Here is a 12,947-nt window from a genome sequence, read left to right on the forward strand (position 1 = left end):
GCCCATTTATGTGTTTTTGGATTAAATGGAATGAATGTGTGATTAAATTAGTTAAATTTGAATTTACTTAGATCAAGAACCAAAGAAAACGAAATTAGATCGGGAGAAATCGAAAGTTATCAAATAGTCGATTATATCGTCTGACAACATCCGAGGTAAGTCTATAAGCATATAAATGTTGTTAAATTTGCAAATATATAAATGTTATTTTTTGAATTGAATTTTGTGGATATGTGTATTGGTCGAATGTGTGATAAGCCAGGAAGCTTTATTTCGTGTTTGATTCAATCGAGATACGTTGTCCAAAAGCCCCGTACGAACCCTAGGAATAGTTAGGATACATATGTCATGACATAGGATTCCAATATATGTTTTCATGTAAGACCACGTCTCGGACGTTAGCATCGACTTTTGTTTACGTGTAAGACCCTGTCTGGGAAGTGGCATCAATATATAATTACATGTAAGACCACATCCGGGACGTTGGTATTGTACGAGCCTTTTGACTATCCGCGTTTCCTTTTTAATTCTGAACGGTTCAACGGGAAATGTGAAGTAAAGACAGAATGTGAAATCGAATTAAAAAGTTTAGGTATGTATTCATACTATGTTATGAAATTAAGGTAAGTTGTATACTTGAATTGAGGATTTAAAGTTATGTGAGATATGAACTATGTGTTAGCACAATTGAACTTATAAGTGATTCGGCCTATTGATGTATTTGTAATATTATAAGTGATTCAGCATAATGATATAGTTGTAATATTTAAAAGTGATAATTATATATGTTAATAAGTATTTGTGCATTTAGCTATATGATGATAAATGCTAATTTATATTTAGTAACATATAAACTTGTGAGTGTGATATGAGTATATTTAATTAAGGTTTGGATTGACTTGGTTATTTGATTTAGTGTTAATGTTCATATGATTAATGTTCGCTTATGACTTACTAAGCTGCAAAAGCTTACTGTGTATATGTTTATTATTTGTTTTATAGATTTTGGAAGTTGGTTACGAGCTCGAGGATCGTCAGAGAAGGCTATCACACTATAGACTTCTTTTGGTATTCTGTTAAAATTTGAATTCAATCTTATGGCATGTATAGCATAGCTGAAATGCTTAATTTTGGGTTATGTAATATTGAGCCATGCGAAAATGGCTTATTTTCTTATCTATGCCTTTGAATATAATGGATTTATTTGATGCTTGAGTTATTTAAATTTGGTCATGGTATGATTATGTGTGATTTGTTTAATATGTTTTGTTAATGACCGGTTGAATTAAGTTATGGTTTAAGCTTGTATCAAAAGTATTATGTATGTCATATATGTGTGGTGTGCTTAGTATATTCTTATAGTTTAAATTAGCAAGCTTAATACTGAATATATAAATGTTTTGTGATGTTTGATATATATATAAATGATTCGGTAAAGGGGTAATGATAAGCACATTATATATTCGACTATGATGCTAAGTTGTTTAAGTTCGGTTTTATGTGTTTTTTATTTAATACTTGATGTGTTGGTTTTAGCAATTCGGCTATGGCTTGTTTGTATGTGAAGTATGGTTGATATGTTTAGTTAATAATGTGGTAAATGTTTTGATATATATACATATGTACTTATATAGGTTCGATTATAGCATATAGGTGGAGTAAATTGACATGTCCGGTTAATCATTGAAATTGAATATGGTTTAAGTTCATTCAGGAAGTACTAGTACGTATATATATAAGTATGATGTATTTGGTAATAAGATATATGTAATGAATATGATTCGATTATGGTTTATTATGGATTCATTTATAAGGTATAATTTGATTTATGGATAAGCTTGAAAGTGGTAAATGATGTGTAGTTATATTCGGCTAGTGATGGGTAAAACAAATAGATATATCTATGATATATTTAATTGTGGTTCGTTATTTAAATGTTGAATGATTAATTTCGAAATGTGATTAAAAAATGTGGTAGTAAAATTCGGCCTTAGTAAATGGTTCATTTTGATAAGCATGTGAGTTGGGTGTAATATTATTTGCCTATTTATGATCGAATATGTTACATTTTATTATTGATATATTTAAAAAAAAATCTAAAGCATGACTTGTTTATATACTTTAAGTAGTAAAGCATGATTTGGTTTTAGTTGGTTAAGTGAATTATAGGTATAAAAATTTATTCGAATATGTTTTGATTTATACGTTGCTTTATATTGTTATTAAATATAAAATGCATATGTATTGATGTGATTGAATTACGAAATAAGAAATGTAGTAAATGTCTGTCTTGATCTGTGTTATGTCCGGTAATGCCTTGTAATCCTAATTCAGCGACAGACATGGGTTAGGGGTGTTACATTTGATTGGTATCAGAGCTACAGTTTAGTCGATTCTAGGACTAACGTAGCATGTGTGAGTCTAGCTATACATGTCATATTTCATATTGCGATAGTGTGATGACTTCTGACATCTAAAAATGTGTTTTCGTATACTAATGGGTCTCGATCGAGCCGTAGCTGATGATTTTAAGAGTATAGCGTCTGCTCTCGCGCAAGGGACAGAGCAGGTAGATTCTAGACCGACCTCGAGTAATCAAAAGGGAGAGGCTAAACAAGCCTTTTACCAAAAAATGGACTGGTTTACTCAATATATCCATACTAATCCGACTGCACAACAACCTCCACCCCCAACTAATCCATCCTCGATACCTGTTATACCTCAAGTGAGTGATCCGTTGAGATTTCTTAAGCCTCCTATGGATAAAATCTAAAAACATGGGGCTGAAGAGTTTAGAGCCACTGATGATGATGCTGAGTGAGCTGAGTTTTAGCTCGATAATACTATTTGAGTGTTTGATGAGTTATCTTGCACCCCTGACGAGTGCTTAAAATGTGTCATATGTTTACTACGGGACATTGCATATCACTAGTGGAATACAGTAGTATCGGTGGTTCTGAAAGAACGAGTGACCTGAGAATTCTTTCAGACTGAGTTCCGTAAGAAATATATCAGCCAGAGATTTATCGACCAGAAACGCAAAGAATTTCTTGAATTGAAACAGGGTCGAATGACAGTGACAGAATATGAACAAAAATTTATAAGACTCAGTAGATATGCCTGAGAATGTGTGTCGACTGAAGCTATAATGTGTAAAAAGTTCGAAGACGGGTTAAATGAAGATATTAAACTGTTAGTTGGCATCTTTTAAATAAAAGAGTTTGTTGTACTTATTGAGCGAGCATGCAAAGCCGAAGAGCTCGAGAAAGAGAAAAGAAAAGTTGATTTTGAAACTAAGGATTTTTGTAAGAGATCATCGAGTAAGACATTCCAGTCAGCCTCAAAGAAATACAGAGATGATACTAGCTGTTCAAAGGCTACTGCGGGGTATTCACGACGAGATCGGGATAGACCACTTGTGAGCTCGAGAACTACCTCAGTAGTTAGTGTGGGTAATGTCAGATCTAATTAACCCGAGTGTGAACATTGTGGTAAACGATATTCCGGTAGTTACAGATTACATGATCGAGCCTATTTTAAATATGGATCGAGGGATCATTTCATTCGTGAGTGCCCAGAGTTAGCGAATCAAAATTTGGTACAAAATACGAGGTTGGGCAACATTGCAGCTAGAGGTAGACCGCCCAAAAACACGGGTAATATGAGTGGCAGTCAGAGAGGTACCAAAGATACAAATACATCAATATTCAGCTAAAACTTAAATTAAAATATTTTCGTGGCAAAGGATACGCAGCCGAATCACTTTTTAAACTTTTTAATACATCAATATACAGCTTCCAAGAGTGCTTTACGTAGAGTCCTAGAGAAAGCAGTAATTGCTGCGGCTTGAGATGGAGGAAAGCGGTGGTGAGGATAGAGAATAGAGGGATGAGATCTCTCTTATAGCAGAACTCATCCAGTTATCAGTCAAGGGATCGATGGTGGTACTAAATTCTAAACCAACGTTGATACGTACAGTTTGGACAGAAAAGCCATACAACCCAGAAAGTTTTAGGGCACAAATGAAAAGTATATGGAAGACAAGGAAAAAGTTTGAGATCCAAATGGTGTGGCAAAATTTATTCCTGATAGTGTTTGATTTGGAAGAAGATTTGGAGACGATTATGGAGGGGAGACCTTGGCTTTTTCGCAAAAGTATTATTTTATTTGATAGGTTAATTCAGGCGGTGGAAAGAGATCAGATTAGGCTTAATTCATCACTGTTTCGGATAAAAATTGATTTGTATTTCCCATAATTTGATAAGAAGGATCTCTTGCATGCAATCGGTGTTACGTTTGGGGGGTTCTCAAATATGAAATTAACGAAGTCTTTTGTCAGCTCAAAATCACCTTGGATGTTCAGAAACCACTTTACCGAGGTATTTTTGTCTGTAGTAATAATGTTAATAAAGTGTGGGTTCCTTTTAAGTATGAGAATTTACTAATGTTTTGTTTTGGATGTGGAAGAATGGGGCATGGGATAATAGATTGCACTCAAATAATGCTATGAAGAAGAAGGTGGCTTTAAAAGTAGAATCAAAATTAGCTAGAAAAGAAAGTATGAAATTTAATGCTATAAAGAAAAAGGTGGGGGTTCAAAGTTCTTACACAGGAGGCAAAGTAGTGCTGGCAGAAAGCTCTAGAATAATAGGAAAAGAGAATAACGAGATTCAGGGGTGCACAGGGGAATATAGTATTGATGGGAAGAGAGGAAATGATAAAGGAGCAAGGATGCATATATGAGATAGAGGAGGTCAATAAGTTGAATGATTGTACGATACAAAAGTGTATAAATGTAAATCCTGAGAAAAAGACGAGCTGGAAAAGAATAAAACCAGTGGCCAAGGTGATACAAATAAAGGCTGAGAATAGTACGAGGAAGAGGAAGTCCCTAGAAAAAGATCTTGCAAGAAGTGATAAGATATTGATGTGGATGGAACTAAAAGATTGAAACGGGATGATTTTGAGGGTTGCGAAAAAGCCTTCTCAGAGGTGATGTTAGACAGTTCTGAGCAACTTGATATTAAAAATTTCTTGAGATCGGCAGCTTGCCTCTTGACGCAATGAAAATTATAAGTTGCAATGTTCGTGGATTGCAGAGTCCACGGGTAAGAAGAAGGCTGTGTTTTTTCCTAAAACAGCACAATCCCTATATTGTCTTCTTAATGGAGACAAAGCTGGATAAGCAACGCATGGAAAAAGTCAGAAAGAGTTGTGGTTTTACTAATGGAATTGATATTGAAGCAGAAGGTTCGCGAGGAGGATTATGTTTAACAGGGAAAGGAGACACTGCAATAAGTTTACAAAGTTTTTCTAGGAACCACATTGATGTTATAATTAAAGAAGGTAAGGATGGAGAAGAATAGAGATTCACGGGGTTCTATGGTTTGCCCTATGTTAATAATAGGAGCGCTGCGTAGAATCTGCCAAAGAAATTGGGGCAAGATAGAAGTCATCCATGGTTAGTAAGTGGTGATTTTAATGAGATCATGTATTCTTATGAAAAATGTGGGGGTGTACCAAGGGAAAAGAGTAGAATGGAGGCCTTCCGAGAAGTTTTAGAAGAATGTCAACTAGAAGATTTGGGATATTGAAGGGTTTAGTTTACTTAGGAAAAGGGAAATTTACTGGAGACATATTAGAGAAGGACTTGATAGGGGAGTGGCAAATGATAAATGGAGGCATATATTTCCAATAGGTAACATTAAACATCTACCACACTCAATGTCTGATCATTGCCCACTTCTTCTAAACACAAAATGTGAAAATTCTTATAAGGGAAATCCAAAATTTAAATTTGAGGCATGATGGCTCATGGAGGAAACGATTGAGAAAGTAATTAAAGAATCTTGGGAATCAGGAACAGGCACAGTAGCTGAAAAACTTGAAAGATTACAAGCAAAAAAAACTTGAAAGATTACAAGTAGACTTGAAGATATGGACGAGATCAATTAAAGAAAGGCGAGAGTGACTAAAGAAAAAGCTTACGAAGAAACTTGATACGTTAATGGCGCAAGAAAGGACTGACGAAACGATGGCAAAAGTTATCGACACCAAGATTCACCTGAATATGGAAATTGATAAAGATGAAGCTTATTGGGAACAAAGGGCAAGGGCAAATTGCCTTAAAGCAGGGGATAAGAATTCAGCTTTTTTCCATAGGTTTGCCACATATCGAAGACGTATTAATACCATTCAAAGTTGGAACTAGATGGAGGAGGAGAGGCTAATGAAGTAAGTAAGATTAATGAAGCTACTACTATGTACTTTCAGAAGCTGTTCACATCAAATGGAGTCGAAAATCCTTATTATCTCCTAACGGGCATTAAAAATAATATTTCGACAGATATTAATAGAGATTTAATGTTAAACTATACAGCAAAAGAAGTCTATGATACATTGAAAGGAAGGGGACCTACTAAAGTACCAGGACATGATGGTTTTCCAGCAATCTTCTTTCAAAAATATTGGCACATTATAGGTAAGGAAATTGCTAACTTTTGTTTTGGAATACTATATAATGGTGAGAGTTTTGGTCCTTTCAACCAAACAGAGATCGTGTTGATTCTGAAAATCCCTAATCCCTAATCCCACAAGCCTAGCTAACTTTAGACTCATTAGCTTGTGTTTGGTTATTTATAAAATAGTGGCAAAAAAATTGTAAATCGACTACAAGTAGTTATTGGGAGATGTATTGATGTGGCTCAAAATGCTTTTGTCCCGGGAAGGCTAATTTCTGATAATGTACTTTTAGCTTATGAGGTTTTGCATACTTTTCGACAAAAGCGTAGAGGAAAAAAGGATATATGGCAGTAAAGCTTGACATGAGTAAAACCTATGATAGGGTCGAATGGGGCAAAGAACTGGGTGGAGTTGGTTATGAAATGTATCTCCACAACATCCTATGCAATTAATACAAATGGAGGAAGTGGACGAAGCTTTAAATCGGCAAGAGGCTTGCGACAAGGAGATCCTCTAAGTCCTTTTTTATTTTTAATGTGTATCGAGGGATAATCATCTTTAATAAGATTGGCATTGAAGGAAGGATTGTTAAGAGGCGCAAAGGCGAGTAGAAGAGGCCTAGAAATTTCACATTTACTTTTTGTAGATGACTGTATTCTATTTGGAGAAGCATCAGATAGGGGGCAAGGGTGCTAAAAGGGATTCTGAAGAAATATGAAAAGTTTTCTGGCCAATTTGTAAATTTCAATAAATCTACAATCTTTTTCAGCACGAACACTACAGAAGGAAAAAAGGAAGAAGTCTCGACAATCTTGGGGGTAAAGACCTCAACAAATATGGAAAGATATTTAGGTCTCCCAAATGTGGTTGGTAGACAGAAAAAGGAATCCTTTCAGCATCTCGAAGAGAATATTTATTCCAGAATTGAAGGAAGGAGTACCAGAATGTTATCTCAAGGAGGTAAGGAAGTATTTTTAAAGTCAATACTTCAGGCTATTCCAACCTATGCTATGTCTTGTTTCTTACTACCAAAGTTGCTTTGTGGAGATATAGAAAGCATATTTGCTAAATTTTGGTGGCAAAAAGTGCATGGGAAAAGAGGAATTCATTGGAGTCAGTGGAAATATTTGTGTCGTTCAAAAGAAAAAGGTGGTTTGGGTTTTAAAAACATGGCTCAATTTAATGTCTCATTACTAGCCAAACAGGGGTGAAGAATTTTGAACAATCTAAATTCTTTAATAGCTCAAGTTTTAAAGGCAAAATATTACCCGAATGTTAATTTCTTAAATTCATGATTGGAGAACAATGCTTCGTATACATGGAAAAGCATTTGGGCTACAAAGGGCACTTTAGAGGAAGGTTTGTGTTGGAAGGTGGGCAAAGGTACGAATATTTCAATTAGTAATGATTTTTGGATCCCAAGCGTGAAAAAAGAACAGGTTATCAGCTTTAATTAGGAATTTGAATGATTTTAAAGTTGCCGAATTAATTGATCAAAGTAATAGAACATGGAAGAAAGAGTTGATAGCTTCTACCTTTCCGGAGGATGTTGCCGAGAAGATTATTTGCATTCCGTTGGTAGAAGAACCTCATGAAGATTTTTGGGTCTGGAGTGCTGAGGCGTCAGGCAAATACACAATACGCAGTGCCTATAAACTATTACAAAGTATTGAAGATGGTCCTAGATCTTACGCTTTACAAGCCGACTATAAGGAATTCTACAAAAAAATTATGGCTACTGAACCTTTCCTTCAAAAATAAAAATTACAATCTGGAAGATATCATGGAATTTCCTATCTACATGAGTTAATATGCTACTAAGAAAGTTAACAAACACAACAATATGCCCCCGTTGTGGAGTAGGAATAGAGAACATGGACCATCTCTTCCGTGAATGTCTTGTTTCAATTTCAGTTTGGAGAGAATTATCATGCCAAGCATTTTTGCAAGAAAATCATTTGGAGTTTGTACAGTGGCTAACCTGGGTATTTTCGAAGAACTCAACATCACAGTGTAGGATATTTTGCTGTGCATTATGGGCAATCTGGGGAGATAGGAATGACAAAGTGCACAAAAAAGTGAGTAGATCTGGAAAAGTAATAGGGAGATTTGTTAATTTTTATGTATCAGAGTTGAATGAGATTGATAAAAACAAACCACAAACTTCTATAACTATTAACAAGTGGGGGAAGCCACCTGATCAAGTCGTGAAGATTAATTTTGATGCAGCATACGACGAAAAGTTTAATCAAGCGGCTGTAGGGATTGTGGCCAGAGAGAGTGAGGGCAAGGTTCTTTTATCATGCTCGGAGATCTATCAACGGGTTGCATCAGCCTTTGCGGCTGAGGCACTCGTGTGCCGGAGAGCGATCCAAATCGGCATAGACATGCATTGGGAAAAAGTCATTATTGAAGGAGACTCTTTATCAATAATAAAAAAAATGTAAGACAAGAATCCCATATAAATCGAAGGTATGTGCCTACATTCACGATATTCATAAGCTACTATTAAAATATAATGAGTGCATATTTTAATATATCCCAAGAGCAGGAAACAGTCTTGCACATACTTTAGCAAAAGAAACAATGAAGAATAAAATAGTAGTTTACCTGGTTGGAGGTGTCCCCGAATATGCAGAAGAACAAGAGGAAAGGGATAGAGTGAGAGAGCCAGATTGAACAGGAAAGGGAGAAGATGAAATGCGGGGAGTCTGAATGAGGGCTGGTAATGGAATGGATGAAATTAAAGTCCCCTCGGAAGTGTGAATGCGTCTTGTTGAAGAAATGGCAGATGAAGTGACAAGACGGTGAAGAGTCATCTTGCTGATTAGGCAAAAATAACAGCAACATTAATGGGATACCAGAGACTTCTAACTTTATTTTTGTTCTGTTGTTTTTCTAGGCTGAATTAAGATTTGATTTGTTGTTTTTAGTTTTTTCGTTTCTTTGTTTATTTTGATGCTGGGCCAAGTCTCATATCCGGGCCTTTCTTTTTCTCTAGATATTTATTTATGTACTTTTGAAATTTATTAATAAAGCCCAATCTGTAGTTTATTTTCAAAAAAATTTATATTACCCATAAAATAATTATAAAGCTAGTTTAATAATAAATGAATAATATAATTATCAAATAAAAACATCAATGATTTTTCAATATAAAATGATGACGTATATAGTAACTATTAAAATAATTGTATAAATTTAACTTGTATTTAAATTTTGAAAATTTATTTGGTACTGGTGGAGTTAAAAAAGCTCCATAAGGGATGAAATGCTAACATGTTTTCTGAAAGAATATTAAAAAAAATAAAAATAAATTAAAACACACCTTTCATATATTAACTTCTACTTGTGGAGTTAAAAAAGGAATACTAATCTTTAAATTTTTAATCTTTTATTAAAATGATTTAAATACTAAAAAATCTCATAAAATATTTTTTTTAATCAATTAAAACTAGCAATGAACTAAGTCCTTAAATTAAGAAATGCATTACAGCCCTTGATGTTAACTTTATGATGACTAGATGAATGATATTATAGGATATGGATGATAATTGTAAAAATTATATGAATTACAAAAATGATAAAATTTCTTAAAATGTTTTAGAATTATAAAAAATTATAATAATTCTTAACAAATTATAAAAATTATATATATATATATAACTTGTCAATTATGACCCACTTTATATAGAAAATTATGACTATATAAATTTATTTCATAAATTAAGAAAATAATAATAATATTTATGTTTTATTTTATCTAAAACTTAAATTGCGTAGGTTTATGTAGTTGATTTAAACGGGCAATTTACCAATAAAAGCCTATTTTTTAAAAAAATTACCGAAATGGGCCCTCTATTTAATTATTTACCGGAATAGACCATTTTCCGCGAAATCGCGTCCACGTCAGCGCGATGTCGGGGTACGCGTCAGGAAATCGCATCCACGTAAGCATCTCGCGCTTACGTGGACGTGATTTCCTGACGCGTACCCCGACATCGCGCTGACGTGGACGCGATTTTGCCGTTTTTCCCACGTTAGGTTTTTTTTGGCTTTTAGGGTTTAGGGTTCAGGCTTTTTAGGGTTTTTAGGTCCTGGAAGAAATAATTTCGAGTTTATTTTTCTGAGCAAATAGTATAAAATCGCTTTTAGCATGATGCTATTTGAGAAGAATTTGTGAAATCGCGGCCTCGTGGACGCGCTTTTGCTACAGTAGGTCATGTAAGAAATATTTTTTTTAACTTTTCTGACCAAATAGTATAAAATCGCTTCTAGCAGGATGCTATTTGAGAAGAATTTGTGAAATTGCGGTCTCGTGGGTTTTGCTACAGTAGCATGTTTGGGCTGAGGCTATAAATTAGGCTATAATGTTCTCAGAATGCATAAGTCACAGCAAAAACAATTTAGAGAGGCTAAGAAAGTTAGAGTTTCAAATATGAGTGAACGTATTAGTGCTGTTATTTATTACGATGGTGAGGTTTGCCACACCGAGAATGGTGTTATTTTTTTTCGGAGAATACGGTGCGATTGGTTTTTAACCAGAATATAGATTTGACAAAACTTCGTAAAAGAATTAGGCGTAAAATTTTCGGAACGACGCCAATGAAAGTTCTGTCCATGACGTATCGATTTTGTTCTTCTGTTGATCCGGTGACATATGACTTGTTCGACATAAAAGGTGCTCGTAGCTTGGAGGCAATGGTGCAGACTCATCTTGCTAGTGGAGCACCTTATATTGAGTTATATGTGCAATTTACATCGCCAACTGATGTACTTGTGACCGGTGTTCGAGATGTATACACGACCCCTGGCCGACACTCGGTTAGCGGGTTACAAAATTCGGAACAGCCCATGTTCGGTAGCGGTGTCGAATGCACATCCCCTGCGAGACACTCTATCGGTGGATGGGACATGTACGTCAGTGGCTCGACGTTTGATGCTAGAAATACGTACTGAGGAACGGCATCAAGTTCTAGTGGGTGGCAATCTATATCCAATTGGGGACGTTATGAAATGCCCAGAAGAAGGGATGACGTACTCCCTACGACGTCAACTGGTGAGGGGACCTCGTACGCTGTAGATGATTGTGGGTTAGAAGATGACTCCGATGTGGATCCACCTCGAGAGCCCGGGCCGGATGGTGCAGAAGTTGGCTTATTTTCTGAACCGGAGCCTATTCCAACAGAAGCTGAAGATGCTGAAAGGAGTTCAGATGAGGAAGAAAATCCACGATTCAGAGCATACTCACCTCCAGCCCACATGCATAATGTCGATCTGTCTGCAGATGATGCGTTAGAGTTTCCATATCTACCACACTGATCGCGTGATCGTACAAGTTCGGGGGTAGATTTCGGTGAACTTGAAGTTGGTAATCAGTTTACCAACAAGGATAGTTTTATTGGTGCTTTGAAACAACATAGCATCAAAACGGCGTTAACTACCACGTCGTTAAATCAAAATCTGATAAGTTTGAGGTGAAGTGTGCGGTGCAAGACGGCACATGTTCATGGAAAATCTACAGCTCGTTAAGGAAAAGGACAGGGTTGTGGGAGATAAAAAAGTACAAAGGTCCACATACATGTGTTGCAGGTACAGTATTGACGGTATCTGAATAATACTTTTATTATGCAATGTTAGATTATTTAATGTACTCCCATTATAGGTGTTTCACAAAATCATCCCAAAATGGATTCAGCTATGTTAGCTAGCTTGATACTGCCCATAATAAAAGCATATCCTGGGACTTCAGTGCCGGTGTTAATTGCCAATATCCATAGCCAAATGGGGTACACGCCCTCTTATCGCAAGGCTTGGATAGCTAAGCAAAAGGCGTTGGAGAAGACGCATAGTGGGTGGGACGCCTCATATAATGAAATATGGCAGTGGTGTCAGGTGCTAAAGAGATACGTCCCAGGTGCCATCACAGACCTTGAAACGGAACATGCGTACTACAACGGTCGATTGCTAGTGGATGTCAAGTGTTCAAACGCCTGTTTTGGACCTTTAAGCAATGCCAAGACGCATTTCCATACTGCAAGCTGTTGGTACAAATTGACGGTACCTTCATGTTCGGTAGGTATACTCATCGACTATTGCTTGCAGTGGCACAGGATGGCGGTGGGAGAATTCTTCCAATTGCATTTGCAATAACACCGGGGGAGTCGTCTGTTGACTAGGATTTCTTTCTCTCTAGGTTAAAGAGGCATGTCTGCCCCCAACCTGATATCTGTGTTATTTCAGATCGAGGCGTCGGTATTCTAGCTGCATTTGATCGAGAGGGAAGCTTATGGCAGCGCACACACCATAGATATTGCCTAAGACACGTTGCTTCGAACTACTACAGGCAATATCCATCTAAAAGCGAACGACGACAAGTGACCAACATGGGTATTTAGTCTATATCTGTGTTATTTCGTTTGTCAATTTGAATTAGTTTTATTCGTATATCTTCAAGAGTGGACGGTAATCGAGCATAACTTGCC

General features: G+C 36.0%; 1 long non-coding RNA gene across 2 annotated transcripts; it reads right to left on the reverse strand.

Moving 5' to 3' along the window:
- Positions 1–7,887: 7,887 nt before the first annotated feature.
- LOC107914550 (uncharacterized) lies at positions 7,888–9,207 on the reverse strand. 2 transcript variants are annotated; one of them, XR_001688922.2, is made up of 3 exons: positions 9,073–9,207; positions 8,659–8,883; positions 7,888–8,506 (listed from the first exon to the last, which is right to left on the reverse strand). It is a non-coding gene; the product is annotated as an uncharacterized lncRNA (long non-coding RNA). The 2 variants fall into 2 exon arrangements; XR_005919697.1 differs by having other exon boundaries at positions 7,888–8,550; positions 9,073–9,188.
- Positions 9,208–12,947: the final 3,740 nt, after the last annotated feature.

This window comes from Gossypium hirsutum, chromosome D10, assembly GCF_007990345.1.
Source record: "Gossypium hirsutum isolate 1008001.06 chromosome D10, Gossypium_hirsutum_v2.1, whole genome shotgun sequence".
Taxonomy (NCBI): Eukaryota; Viridiplantae; Streptophyta; class Magnoliopsida; order Malvales; family Malvaceae; genus Gossypium; species Gossypium hirsutum.